The sequence below is a fragment of the Rousettus aegyptiacus genome, unplaced genomic scaffold (genome assembly GCF_014176215.1).
Source record: "Rousettus aegyptiacus isolate mRouAeg1 unplaced genomic scaffold, mRouAeg1.p scaffold_m13_p_11, whole genome shotgun sequence".
NCBI classification, from domain to species: Eukaryota; Metazoa; Chordata; class Mammalia; order Chiroptera; family Pteropodidae; genus Rousettus; species Rousettus aegyptiacus.
Window position 1 is genome coordinate 28,751,951 of NW_023416286.1, and position 15,627 is coordinate 28,767,577.

At 37.6% G+C, this 15,627-nt stretch overlaps 1 protein-coding gene across 1 annotated transcript in view; it reads right to left on the bottom strand.

Annotated features, from left to right (window-relative positions):
• The window catches only part of WWC2 (WW and C2 domain containing 2), a 170,610-nt gene that overhangs the window by 92,102 nt on the left and 62,881 nt on the right, over positions 1 to 15,627 (bottom strand). The window lies entirely within an intron of this gene.

Here is a 15,627-nt window from a genome sequence, read left to right on the forward strand (position 1 = left end):
AATAGTCACTCAACAAAATTTTTAACAGACCCGAACACACAAAGCATCTATTATCAATGTAATATCTCCTTCTGAAACCACCTTATACTTTCTCTTTAAGGTTTAAAACTAATGAGGATTATGCTGAGTGAAGTCAGAAAAAGATAAATACCATATGATTTCACTTATATGTGGAATCTAAGGAACAAAAAAGAACAAACTAATCAAAAACTGACTCACAAATACAGAGGACAATTTGGTGACAGAAGAGGGGATTGGGAGTTGGGAGGTCTGGGAGAATGAGGTGAAGGGTTAAAGAAGCACAAATTAGTAGTTGATAGATGGGGAGCACAGCATAGGGAATGCAGTTAGCAATAATATGTTGGCTAGGTGGAAAGCCAGAGGAGAGAAGGAGCAATTTGGGAGATTGTTTTATAAATGATACAAATGTCTAACCAATGTATTGCATACTTGACACTAATAAAAAAAAAAAACAATAAGGAAACCACAGTTTCTTTAGCAGAGTATAGGTTTCAGACTTAATTATGGATTGATTTTCTCTCTCACTTTCTTCACTTTTGCTTTTAAGATTTTTCCTGGGTATCAGAGCAGCCACCGGCAGGCTAGCACTACAGATTAGTGATGCCCAGTTGCAGAGTGGCCAACATCAGCTGACATATCTTCTAATTCAATGCAATGACACCCAGCACCGTCCTACATAAGAAATCACCTGGAATCCCTTTAACTCATGCAAATGAATATCAACGATCTCATAGCTCAACTGAAATATAGGTCACTTCCAGACTTACATCCTTCATCTGAATAACGAAGTACATCATCTACCCTCAGAATACTGGGAGAACAATATGAAGAGAAGGGAACCCCCATTCTTTCTAGGCCTAGCCTGTAATAGCTCTCCTCCAAGGACATAAAACACCAAAGAATGAAAGGAAGGAAGTGTCTCTCTTTACCCCTTGGAATGAAGTCTGCTTCTGAAGGTGGCTCCAGGGATACTAACCTTCGAAACCAGTTCATGTGACAGAAATGCAACCAGCTCTGCCACTGACTCACTGGGAGACCACCTCACCGAGCCCCTCTCTGCCTCAGCTTCCTTCTCTTTTAAGTGGTCATCACACCTCTATCCTCTCCCTGCAATTAACTACCTCCTAAGATTAATGGAAAGATCAAAAGGGATTAATTTACAACAGTGTCTAGGACACGGTAAGCAGTCAATCAATGTTAGCAATTAATACAAGTATGACATATGAATTGTCTCATTACTCTCTGGAGGAACTGAGTCAGGCAGCATAGTCTAGAACAGTGGTTCTCAAAGTACACCTCACAATCAGCAGCATCAACATCTAGGAACTGGTTAGAAATAAATTATTGGGCCCTTTAGTGGGCCTATTGAATCGGAAACTCTAGGGCCCAGCAACTTATGTTTAATCAAGCTCTCCAAGTAATTCCAGAGAACTTTGGAACCACTGGCTCAGAAATTAAGAGGTTAAGATTTGGCACCAAGAAACCTGGGTCAAACCCTGTTCTGCCACTTACTTGCTGCACAACCTAGGGCGGGTTTGTAACCTTAAAAGCCCCTGTTTCCCAACTTATTTTTTAAGGGCGGGGCGGGGGAGAGGGGTGGGTGGAGGAAATAAGTTTAAATGGGAACTAAAGAGTATAATGCCTGCCAAATGGTAAGCTTCAATATATATTAGATAAGTGAAAGGAATCTCAGATGTGTTAAGCAATGTGCCCAAACATGGCAACTTGCCATATTTACTTTTGCAAACCAGGAGTCAATGTGAACCCAATCTGAGTCAAAAATTCGAGCCCTTAAGAATTGTGCTCAAATTCCATCTTCTATCATATAAACTGCCCAAGAAAATTGAGTTTTCCTTTGACACAGGAATTAGATACTATATCAAAAAATCCGCATGCCACAGGAAATGGCCCTGTCTCCATTCGCTGTCTAGAAGACTGATCTTTGACGACTTCAATAGCGCCGATTAGACAAAGCGCCGGTGCCAGGATATGTGGCGTGTTACTCTGTCTGACGGTTTTCTTTCCCTAACTCCTTTCTCAATGCCATCTATAAAATGTACATGCATTCTAAAGAAATGAAGAATAAGAAGACTTGGAAATGGAAGTTTAAATGACAAAAGAGAGATACTATACAAGTTTTATCTTGGCACCAAATCAACATGTTTAAGCATGAATATGATGTGAATATATTTAATACTCTTAGAATCAGAAGTCATAAAAGCTTCAGAACATGTGCTATAATTACAAGTCATGGTAACTTGATTATACTTGGAAATAATCCAGCTTTCCCCATTAATTGTTCAACAGATAATAAGTATTTTATTAACTGTCACCATTCCAAGACTAGAATTAAATCTATATGATACATATAACTGTGAACTCAGCTAAAAATTCAGATGTTTCCATTCTTGGAAAGTTTAACATAAAAGTTTCTTTGTAGCGTCACTTCAAAAGTCAATTTAATACTTTATTTTCTGTATCTGGATAAATATATATCTTTTCTCCACACTCTATTATTAAGCAAACCCATTCACACATATTTATAAATTTCAAAATTTTAGGATTTAATTTTTATCCAAATTACAAGATATAAACAGAATAAATTCACAGATACCAAACAAAATTAAGCAGTCAGTTATGCTGCTATCCTGATAAAAGGAACATATTACTATGATATACGAAGAAGTAACACTAAACAAAAAGAAATAACAGGTGTATTCCAAAATTAAAACAATATGAATTAGAACATATATTGTGAGCAGAAATGTTGATTAGCTTCAAATTTCTTCTTGTTCTGCACAAGGAATCTCTGAAATATTCAATCCTTCTTTGATGTTATGGAAGTAAAAATGGATGTTTTTCTTTTTTTCTTTCTTTTGTTTTTTTGGTTGTTGGTTCCCTGCAGTGGAGCAACATCATGCAAAAAACCTAAAATTAACAAGAGACTTTATGCTAAATTCCAGAGGTTACTCTTTGCTTAAAAAAGTCTTCCTTTGCACCGTGACTAATGTGAAAAAAATGGCAATTTACTGCAGCGCTTTGCCAAAGTTTACGTATAAAATTTGAACTTTTCATGGTATTTCCTATCCTTCTGGGCACTGTATCATTCTTTTACACAATCTGTCATTTAGTATTTATTGTCCCATTATGGATATCTGTTCTATGACATGAGATCCCACACACAGATAGCTATATTTATTCTTCATAATTATATGATGGTGAATACTGTGTGTGCACAAGCACAAATCCAGGAAAACTGAGTTTGTACTAATTGCAACTGAGTGTGTACTAACTGCACCAAATAAAAAAGCATTTAACAGAGAAAACCATTTTCAGGTTAATAAAACTCTTGCCACAATTCAAGCCTCACAAATGCATAGTTTAGCATGAACGTGAAAGGTCTTAACAGTTATTTTTACTTGGTAGCATCTGCTGCTGTCATTGTTTAGCTAACTCAAAGCGGAGTTCACACTGTCAACTGTCTGATTACTACAGAACCTGCCCCCACAAACATCTCAATCTCGCAGAGAGAACTGGGAGGAAGGAAGGACGGGGTTCACAATGTGAATTTTAAAGGGAGAGGAAAATATGAGAAATCGTTTTATAGTTCTGAAAGAATTTCAATTTATAATGATGTTGATTAGTCCCACCTAAACAACTCCTGTTTCTATCACTCTTCTAGCCATGGAAATCAACAAACGATGATGCGAAGGAACAAAAAGAGGAAAGAGTGAATGGTGGCAGCAAGAAGAAATGGCTTTTAAGAGAAATTACACAAACCACTTCAGAGGCGGGTAACAAGGTTAGTTCTGTGTCTTTGAGGAAATTAACTTCAATTCTTCAAAAGGAATTATATTAGATAAGACAGGGAAGGCCCCAGGCCTGGTGCAATGGGCCAAGGAGAAGGACCGCTGCTCCAAGATTTCAACGACTCACCCAATGTTCTGAAGCTGGTAAACAGCATAACTAGTAGTCTAACCAGGCTCATTTCTTCAGATTTAGTTCATGTGATCTCTGCACCTGCTTGAGTCCTCAGACAGTTCTCTTCTATGTTGGCCCTAGGTCTGGTCTTCCTATGGCTTTTACCCACTGGCGCTACTTTTATCCCTCGGTGCCAAAAACAAAACTAAACAAAACAAAAACTAATATAATCCCCTTCCACATGATGGGCTTTCAAATATTTGAACACAATGATCTTGAACCCAAACGCCTGTTCCTCTCACTGTTTCTCATATTCTTCCTCACGCAAAAGCCTGCCAATCTGCCCTTAAACCCATCCGTTTCTCCCTGCTCTGCAATCTCACTCCATAAACTACTGTCAAGTATTAATCTCCTCTCATATGGTTGATTTTTTTCTTATTCATCCTACAAATGTACTCAGTCCCCCATACCCTAAAAAGTCTTTCTCCAGGTCTTCTGGCTCCTCTTTTGACATTTACTTCTAAACCATTCACCAATTCTAGAGATTTTTCATCTGGAGGATTTAGGAATCCAAATCTCTCTAAGCCCACCCAACCCAATTCTATGGTTACTTCATGGATATACTTCTGAAAGTCAATATTTGTCTGTGTTTTATCTTCGGAAGAGCACATTACTTATGCTGCTGGTATGGGGACCCAGATATATTATTTGCAAAAACGTCAATGCTTACAATATTCTATGTATAAGGAAATCAATTTTTACATATAGTAATTATACTAATAATATAAAACATTTACTGAGTGCTTACCATCTACCACACATGCTTATATATGTGTGTGCGTGTGTGTGTATATACATACATATGTATGTGTGTGTGTGTGTATATATACATACGTGTGTGTGTGTGTGTGTCTGCATCCTCATAAAACCGCAAAGTAGATACAATTATCATTGCCGTGTGAATGAAGTTCTGGAGGGAGAAGGTGGGCGTGGGGCCTGCTCTGGAGACGGCACTGCTGAGTGGCTGCCCCCCTGAGCGCGCCTCCTCTCCAGTGATGACGGCTGCACGCTCCGCGACACAGGCCTTTGCACTTAAACCCTCCCGACAGGGGCTCTGAAGATGTAAGAAATAAGTCCAATCCCAGATAAAAGAAAAAATACACACAAGGACACACAACTCTCCAGTTCTTTAGTGATTTGACCAAAGATCAAAAGGAGCTTTTAAAAAATATTTACTTCTTTTTGACATTTGTAGACTGAATAGCAATTTCTAAGTAAAATTATATGATTTATACATGTGATTCTTAAGTGAGAGGTGAAAATGATTCAACTTAATTGATTATATTGTCTATTTTAGCTAAAAAGAAAAAAATAGTGCTAATAAGGCCAAAGTTGTGCATTACATCTCCCACAAGCTTTTTAATATAAGATTGGCTTGAAAAATGTTAATTTAGAAGAGTGGTTCTAGAACCTAAGTGTACATCCAACTCATCCAAAAAAAGATTATTAAGACAGACTGCTGAGCCTACCCCCTGAGGTTCTGACTCAGTAGGTCAGGGGTGGGAGCCTAAGAACTGGAATTTCTAACATGTTCCCAAGTAAGGCTGATGCCGTTGTTCCTTGGATCACACTCTGAGTACAGGTTAATAAAAGGCACAAATTACAGCTCCAATGCACCCAGGGAATGGAGAAATGGAAAACAAATTCAATTTAAAAATGAACTGAAGGCAAAAGCCTGTGCTTCAGAAATAGCTGTATTATGAAACACATGAAATGTTTAGACAAAATTAATGGCTTAATAATTCTTGGATTTTGGCAGCTTCGTTTCATTTTAAGTAAACATTTTTTGCTCAAAAGACTTTTAAATAATTTTAAAACAAGTTCTTCAAATGCAAGTCTTTCTTTTTCTTTCATTTTCCCACTTACACATGAAATAATAACAAGTATTCAACATCATTAATCATCAGGGAAACACAAATCAAAAACACAATTAGGTACCAGGTCACAGATGGCTATAATTAAAAAATAAAACAAAACAAAAACCAGAAAATAACAAGTGTTGATGGGGATGTGGAAAGATGAGAACCCTGTACATTGCTGGTGAGAATATAAAATGGTGCAGCTTCTATAAAAAACAGTTTGGCAGTTCCTCAAAAACTTAAATACAGAATTACTATATGACCCTGCAATTCCACTGCTAGATGTATACCCCAAAAACTGAAGAGAGGTACCCAAACAATTACGTGTACACACATATTCATAGCAGCGGTATTCACAATGGCCAAAAGGTGGAAACAGCTCGAATCTTTATCATTTATTATCATTTATTATTTATATATCTATAAACAAAGTGTGGTATAGACATAAGATGGAATATTATTCAGTCATTAAAAGGAATTAAGTAAATGCTACAATGTGGATGAACCTCCAAAACATTATGCTAAGTGAAAAAGCCAGACACAAGGGGTCTCGTATGGTATGAATCCACAAATATGAAATATCCAGTATTGATAAATCAATGAAGACAAAAAGATCAGTAATAGTTGCCAGGGGGTAGGGAGAAGGATAAATGGAGAGAAACTGCTTAATGGGCATTCTGAAGTGATGGAAATGTTTTACAACTAGCTAGACAGAGGTGGTGATTGCACAAGATTGAGAATGTATTAAATGTCACTGAATTGTTCACTTTAAAGTGGCTAATTATGTGTTATGTGAATTTTGCCTCAATAAATTGTTCTTAAAATAAGTAACAAGTTATAACAATGCCAAGACTCCAAGTAAATAAAATATTTTCGTGAGAAGAATTAAATAAAAATACGGGAAAAAATTCAACTTCACTATAAAAATAAACACCAAATGAAACAATAATCAGGCTTCATTTTAAGCCTACTAGAGTATCAAGTTTTTGTTTTGTTTTGCTTTGTCTTAATAATGATGAAACAGTTCTGGAGAGGATGTGAGTAATCAGTCACTTTCATTTATTGTGGGTGATTTTGTAACTTAATAACAATCCTTTTAAGAAACAATTGGGCAATATTTAAAAACCATTCAAATGTCGATTCCATCTAACCTAGGAATGCTATTCTCACACCGTGTTCCTGAATCCTGTCTCACCTGACATCCCCACAAAGACTCAGTAGCCGCCTAAGGTATCTTACCACACTGTTGTCTCCCCCACCAGCCTATGAGCTTCTCCAAGGCAGGGCCCCTGCTCCATTCTCTGTATCTCCAGCACAGTGCCTGCCTCATACACAGTTATATAATCAGTGTTGACAGAATGGATGCAAATTAGGAAGGAAGATAGAAATGAAAACAGTTACATCATGGAAGGATAATCATTTGACAAAATTTTCTATTTATATGTGTATAATAATAAATGCATTTACTGAAAACAATATGAAGACCGATACTAAGGTGATAGTTGCTAAATGTTTCCTGACAATGGGTCAAGACAGGAGAAAAATCTTTCAACACCGCATCAAAATAGCTGGTCCTATAATTTATTTTAGTTTATTATAATTACATTTAGGTATCATGAGTGAATAGCTAAATAGAAAACAGATTCTTAGTTACAAAGAGGTAAAAGAATTTATCTCAGGTGTTTCAAGAATTCAGCAAGTTAAAAAAGTATTTTACCCTGGAGAAGAAAACAGTGATGTGCAAACACTTTAACCTGAACCTCTTTTCTCTCCTAAGTGCCAAGAAATGTTTGCTTGTTGAATTATTTGGTTTTGGAAAACAGTTTGAAAATTTAAGTGGATATGCTAGCAAAGAAGGTAGGAATGTTTGAGAGAGGAACAGGGCTTACGAGATTGAACAAACAAACAAACATCGACCAATCATTCTCCTACCTACAGTTCAAACAACACGTAATCATTATGGATTTCATCATAGATGATAATTGTTCAAGGATCAGGACTGGAAGAAGCTCGAGTATTCACTCTGGAGAATGTGTTCCAGTCAGAACAATAAGCCACTGGCACATGGCGCACCCCCTGGAGTGGCAGAACCTTGTTATACTCTACCTAAAGAGGTTAATTAAAGAATTAAAATTAATCTACATTATTTTTATCAAACGTAAAGAACTGGGAAGATGTTTTTGAATGCCTATAACCTTATCACATAGGAATAACCCCAGTTAACACTATATTTGATTCCAGCCTATGTTTTTCTTAAATAAATATAAATACATATGGATATGGATACACAAATAATATTATGCAAATTTTTACAGGATTGGTATTAAACTAAATAAACTATACATATACTATAGTTTGGAGGTCTGCTTTAGAAAACGTGAGTATAAAAATCTCATTATGAAGAATACATAAAATAGGATAAACTGTTATTATATTCCCTCCTTTATTTTCCTATAGAATGAGATATATTCTAATATTTTAGTATCTTTTCAGTCCATCTATAAAGTCATATACTTTACAAAACTTACAAATAGGCTTATACTATGTGCATTTTCTACTCTATTCAGTTTGCAATACAAGTTAGAAATCTTTCAAAGCACATAGATGTAGTTTATCTCAACCTTCTAATATCTACATACATTGAGTGGCTTACAGTCCACCATTTAACCACTAATTAATAGATATAAGTTTCAACTTCCTTCAAGAGAAACTAATGCTTCAATGAACATGCTCGAAAATATTTTCAGCTGTACAAGTATTTTTTAGAATAAATTCCTGGCTGTAAGTCAAGGAATATATACACTTTTTAAATTTAAAAATATAAAAATTCATGAGAGAACTGATAAACACAAACTGGCATTTAAATTTTTTAAATTCTGATATTCTTCCTGACTTGGGCTTTACCAGTGTGCACATAACAGAATGCCCCTTTACCCACACTCCACCAGAGAGGAGCAATCTAATAACGACCAGCAAGGTTTGTAACTTTTCTATGTTTATTTGTTTCTTTTGTGAATTTTCTTTTTTAAATCATGTTGTTTGTCCTTCTTATTGATTTGTAGCAACTTTCAATACATTTTGGTATTAATACTTTGTTAAGTTGCAAATTTTTTTTTCCCCCGAGGGTATTGCTTATCCATGAACTTTGTTCATGATGAGTAGAAGATCGATTATTTGAAATTGTTGGGGAAACTGCATAGCTAGTTAGGGGATAAAAGCTAGATCCTAGCTCTTCCTTATAATGAAATTCATTCCAGATAAATCAAAAGAATTATATGTGGTAAATGAAACTAAAGCATGAAACCCACTAAAAGAAAAGATATACAAGAACCAAGACTCTGGGTTCTATTCCTATCAAAATGTAGTCCTTTAACACTGCCATTGAAAATAAATGGAAAATGATAAAATAAAATTTTAATGAATTGTGAGCAGAGGCTTAGAGTTTATGGCTTGCTCTCTCTGTTAAAAAGACAACTAATAAATATTAGAAAGGTGTTAAACACATACTAGCTCCAAATAGACTTTCTCCTTGATCTAACTGAAGAGTTGAAAGAAAAGTAAAATAGGAAGAAAACATATGACTAAAAGTTATTTAAATGTGATGTCCCTGTCCCATTACATCCACCTTGGGAAATGCGGTCCTCAGCCAATGCAAAACCCCAGCAGGGGTGGCATAATTGGGACACATTTTAATTTAGGAAAGTGAACCTAACTGTGCACTGAACAGAAGAGAGATTCAAATAGTGGTTCTCAAAGAGTGGTCCCCCAACCAGCAGCATCAGCATCAGCATCACCTAGTCACTGGTTAGAAATGCAAATCATCAAGTTCCTCCCCCAAAACTCCTAAATCAGAAACTCTGAGGGTAGGGCCACATGCTTCCAATGCCTGCTACAGTGTGAGAGGCAGTGGACTGGAGAGAAGCTGAAAAAGAGCGTGGTTTTCCATTTTCCACCAGGTAATAAGCACCTGCAATTGAGAAGGTAACCAACGTGGTGATAGTGAGGAACGCAGCTGAGAAGGAAGGAATAACAGGATTTGAGGCTGCCATGGAGGAGAAAAGACTCCTAGTAAATGCAGAGTCCCCAGTCCCTAGATATTTGCAGGTAGAAGCTGGATAATGAAAAGTTGGGGATGTTATCAAAACAATGCATTCAACACGAAGGAGGCAACTGAAAAAGTCTACAATGCCTTGGTTTGGTAGTTTCAGAGTACAGTGGTACAGCATGGGTAAGCAAAATTACCAGGAGTAATTAATTAACTTTAAAATATGCTGTGTATGAGGAGCCAGAGGGACATGCAGGTAAAATATGGACTAAAATTTCCACAGGGAGGACAAATAATGGATGAGATTAATGAGCCAGGCAAGGCCTTGGGATGTGCCTACGTTTACTGGGACGAAGGATGTAACAGTAATAATGCTTAGAAAACTGACTTCAACTGGAAGAGGAAAAAACCCACCTTGGTCTCTATCTTTTCTTTCCTGCCAATAGGAAGTATTAATCAAACTACCAAAAAAGGAACATTTCATCCATGCATTCACCAGGTCATCAAATATCTATTGAACCAGATGCTTTTTTCATGCATTGGGATACACAAAATGTGTTAAACATGATTCTAGTCCCCCAGCAGTTTTCCCATGGACAACCAGCTACTGTCCCCTAGGTGTACGCTGTCTCATGACATAAAATGCTCCCCTGAGTCGTAGCTAAATGTTTGGAAACAAATAAACTTTAAGAGTGCCTCCCAGTTGTATCATCGGAAAATTAATCAACTAAGACCAGTGAGGAAGTCTCTGTGACCGTGGAGTAGGGGGGAGTGCAGCCGAACGCAAAGTGATCCTCGACACAGAATGTTAACCCCCTGAATTAAAGCACCCGCTTTCCTATCTTACACCTTCAGAGGCTGCACATCCGTTAGATGGGGCGTCACCTTCGGAGCCCGGGGAGCCCAGGCCGGCAGAGTGGACGCAGGCAGAGTCTCCTTCTCACACACGAAGTCCCCAGGAACCATCTTCACTCTCCTGACCACCCTGACCACAGGAGGCAGCTACTGGTCATGCTTGAATTTAATGATCTCGAGCTTAGCTTTTTATTTTTTTAAACAGCATTACTGACGTTTAAGTTAAATACCATAAAATTTGCTCATTGTCAACATACAAATCAGAAATTTTTAGTAAATCTACAGTTAAAACCACGATACAACCTAGGTTTAGCACATTCCTACCACCCCCAAAAGACACCTTGTCCCTATTTGCAGTCACCCCTCCATCCCTACCCCCTGCTCTAGGCAATGACTAATTTACTTTCTATCTATACAGATCTGCTTTTTTCCAGAATTTCATGTAAATGGAATCATACAGTTTGTGGTTTCTTGTATCTTGCCTCTCTCATTTAGAATAATGTTTTTGTGGTATATCCATGTCGTGAGTTTCAAGAATTCTATCTTTTTTTATGGCTAAATAATATTCTCTTATATGGATATACCACAGTTTGCTTATCCATTCACCAGTTTATAGACATTTGGATTATTTCCACTTTTAGCTATCATCAATAATGCTGCTATGAACACTCACATCTAAGCCAAGCTCTTTTCCTCCCAAGCCCAGCTTCTGAGAGGAGAAGAAATTGACCCTTAGTAGGGTCATTCCCATCACTTAGTGGGAAGGGCCAGGTTTTATGACATGGTAGGCACAAGTTATTGGCATAGTGGTCTACAAACACTAAACATCAGAGAAGAAAGAAAATCAGCCAACATCAATAAGATGCCCTCATTAATACCAGGAATTTCCAGGACAAGCTGGCAAAGGGTGGAAACACTATCCTACTTCACAGCTCAGGAGCAGGACATTTGTACTTCAGATACCAACTCCACCAACTGCTGAAAGATCTACCAAAAAGAGCCCAGGAGATGTAAAGGAAAAACCAGTCAGCCTGATACATAGGTAGCAAAAACAAACTTTTATACATGCAGTTCCCTCTCCCTGGAATATCTTCTCTCCATCCACCTTCCCACCATGATGCCTTTCCTGTAAGGTTCACCTTCCTTAAAAGTGAGTTCGAGCATCGTCTCAGGGAAGCCATCCTGTTCTCTAGGCCATCACTATTTAATAATATTGTATAAACTTTGGCTTTGGAAATATTTTCTTACTCGAATTGGTCACTTTTCACACTGCTTACATTCTTTGGTTTACTTGTCTATTCGGTTCAGAGTTCCTAGTGGTTTTTTCATCTCTGTATTCTAAACACATAGCATGGTACTTGGTGCTCCCCAGATGTCTGTTAGAGAAAATAAAAAGCAAGTGATTTCTAGCCAGATCTCTCTGTAGAGATCCAGGCTAACTGGAGCCAAAACTACCTAATCGTTCCATGGGATATCTGAGAGCCATGTCGAATGTAACTCATGTAAAACACAGCTCTTGATTCCCTCACCCTGAAACACTGCCCTCAACCTCACTCCTTCCCCATCTTGGAAAATGGCACGATCATCAATCCAGATGCTCAAGTCACAACCCAGGAGGCAGTCATCCTTGATGCTTCCGTCTCCGTCACATCCATATTCAATCCATCGTAAATCCTGCAGACACAGCCTCCCACACAGAGGGATTCACGCAAGTTTCTTCACTGCCACCTCTCTAATCCAAGCTACTAGAACCTCTTGCCTGGACTGCACCCTAATGTCCTAGTTCACTGCTGTGTTTCTACTCTTGTCCCTCTACGATCCACTCTCCATACAGCAATTGATGATCTTTCGGGAAAAGTTTTTAAAAATCTTTCTTTTTATGTAAAATTTTAGTTAGAAATTACATGAGTGCATCCTCCTTGTAAAATACTAAAATACTGTCAATAATGCTCAAGTTCCCTTTGGCCACCAACTCTCATCACAGTTCCCACACTCCTCTCCTCAAAAGCAGATGTCTGCCGTAGATAGAAGTCACTGAGATTTGCAAGCCGCTTCTTAACTTAGCAGAGCTGACTAATACACAAGCCTATCTAAGGGAATGACATCCATGACATCACCCAGTTGACTTCTTTGATGTTATTATCATGTCTAATTTATCTTGTTTACTGCTACAGTCTCTCCTCTGACCTCCCCACAGCCTGTCTTGTCCACCACTTGTAGCCCTCGGTAACTAGAACAACGGCTGGTGCTCATTCACATGTGTTCGATGAAGGTACTTTCTGGTGACCACTACATCTGTACTGATGGCCCCCGTCAACCACACACTAAATCACTCTCAGGATACTAAGCTTTGCATTGAAAAGCACCTCATCTTGGCCTTGAGTACAAGTAACACATAAACCAAAAGAATCACAGATTTTTTTTTTTTTTTTAAAGCTCCAGGGCTGGAATTTCAAGAATCAAATATCAGAAAACTATGAAACGTTCTTGAGCAGTCTAAGGAATGGCGTTAACAGGCTACAAATCAATTCCATACCTAGTGTTTGCTTTACTAGTTAAACACACGACTGGATTTTTATAACTTATGTGCAGGCTTTTTTTGATGGTATTTCCTTGTGCTCTCTAGCCCCTGTTTTCCTCTGGCATAGCACCAGATCCTCCAAGCACTAAACATTAGATGTATGGAATGTCAGGAATGTCTGATAACTATACTAACTTCAGAGATCAGCCCTTAGTTATAAACAAAAATGCATGCCCTTTGAGCTTTGACTCAAATTCAATCTGAAGCAAACAAAAGTCATGAGGCTGAATGCTGGCAAAGTGTGCAAGGTGAAGTGGGGTGGGCTGGGAAAGGCTCTAAATATAGTTCTTCATAACTGTGAATATAAATAACTATTTATCTAAAATGTTAATGAATTGCAATTGCAAAGCATTGCTTGGTTACCTCTTAGATTAGCAGCACCTGAGTTAGTAAAGCAAATCGTTAAAATTACTTTATAAAATAAAGTTCCTCCTATTCCCATATACTTTCACTAACATCTCCTTATCAGGGCCTCATCTTTAGTTATTTCTCCAGTTCTTTAGGTGCTGGTGCTGTTCGGGGTTAATTAAGCTGGTACTATTCAAGATTAGTTATACCTTTTAAAGGCAACTCTACCAAAATGAGAGAAGAAACCAAGAAAACTAGAAGACATGGGATCAGTAGAAGAAAAATAAATGAAATCTGCAAGATGACGATAAACGGAGATTCTGTGCAGATATGACACCTGCAGCAGCCACAGTGATTAACCAGTTTAATGGGACGCCAAGCGCAGAAGAAGCACGAGGTTTGAAATGTTGTGACTGAACGTTCTGAAAGGAGATTTATAATTCTGGCAGCAAATTGGCGACAGAGACATAGAAAGTTAAACCAATGGAAAAAAAGAGACAATTATTAACTACAGAGAAAACCAAAGGAGACTCAGTCACAGTACATTGGATTGGTCATCCAGAAATAACATTTACATAGCCATAAAAACGTAAACATTGAATACTGGTTTCTTTATAAGGTGATATAATACTCCCGGATGATGAGGGGAGGGGAAGTGCGTGTTCGTGAGAAGGGCACCAGAGGGCTGAACCCTCAACCACAGTGAGAGGTCAGTCCTCAAAAATCCACAGCTGAAAAATTCAAGACGTATAAATATGTTATTTAAAAAAAAAAAAAAGAGGTAAATACCAAAAGAAACCATTTGCTATGTAAGCGTGGTTGACTCTGAGGAGGGTCAGGTGTGGGAAGAATGGTGGCTCAGGGGACTGCTGCTTTGCCTTCGAAACCTATGTTTATTAATCTTTTACAAATAACTTTGTAAAAAAAGTTGCAAAATCTCCCATAAGTTTCCAATTTTAATTTCAGAAGTCAGAAACCTTTCTCGACTATCTCTATTTACTGATTCAAATTTATCCCTAAAGATAAATAAAGTTTGAAAGTTACATTTGCTCAGAGCTCATGTAAAGTATACTTTTCTGTACTCTGAAGCACATAATCTAAAAATTTGAAGATTTTACCAACATAGTCTTTTGGTATAAACTAAGTTCTAGTGAACCTTAAACAGAAAATATAAATATTATACCTTCTTCTTCTAGCTTTTATTTAGAAGCCCTGTTACATTCAATACATTGTTAAAGATCAGATAATGTAAATGAAAAGTCTTCCGCAGAGTGTTAAAGTGCAACATAAATGCTTTCATTTTCATTTTTGAACCCTTTTCCTTGCTCTCAAAGAGGCTATATTCTAATTGGAAAGATACAGCATGTACAGAAATACATATTAGGCACTTCGTGCTAGGAACCATGTGAACGGTACAGAACCACGTGAACAGTACAAAGAAGAAATGAAGACAGGTGGTTAGAAAAACTTGCCATCTGGTTGCACCTGGAACAGTGGTCGTCAAGCTAAGCTCTCATTAGTTACCTCCTCTCTCCATTTTATAAAGCAGAGAAACAAAGTAATTTGAAGAAATTACTCTTTTAAATGTCATAATAAATGATCATTCCTCTGCCCTATTTTTTTTTTACCATGCTCTCAATAAATAGCATTAAAAAAATCAATATAAATGTAAAGCTATGTCAAAAAAGTGCATTCCAACATCCAAGACTCCACATGGTTCACCTTCAAGGAGTTGTTTTAACTCTCCCTGTACACTGCCCCCCCCCAACCCCGCCATAACACTCACCAGTTCCCAAGCCTCTCAGAAGTGCTCTCCTCCTTACCCCACCCACTCACCCACTACCACCCAGCCTTCCCAATGACTTAGATTCCAGGACTTCAGAGCTGAAAAGTTTGCCCATGGAAACCCCTGCAACTGTTGTCAGATATAGGAAGAT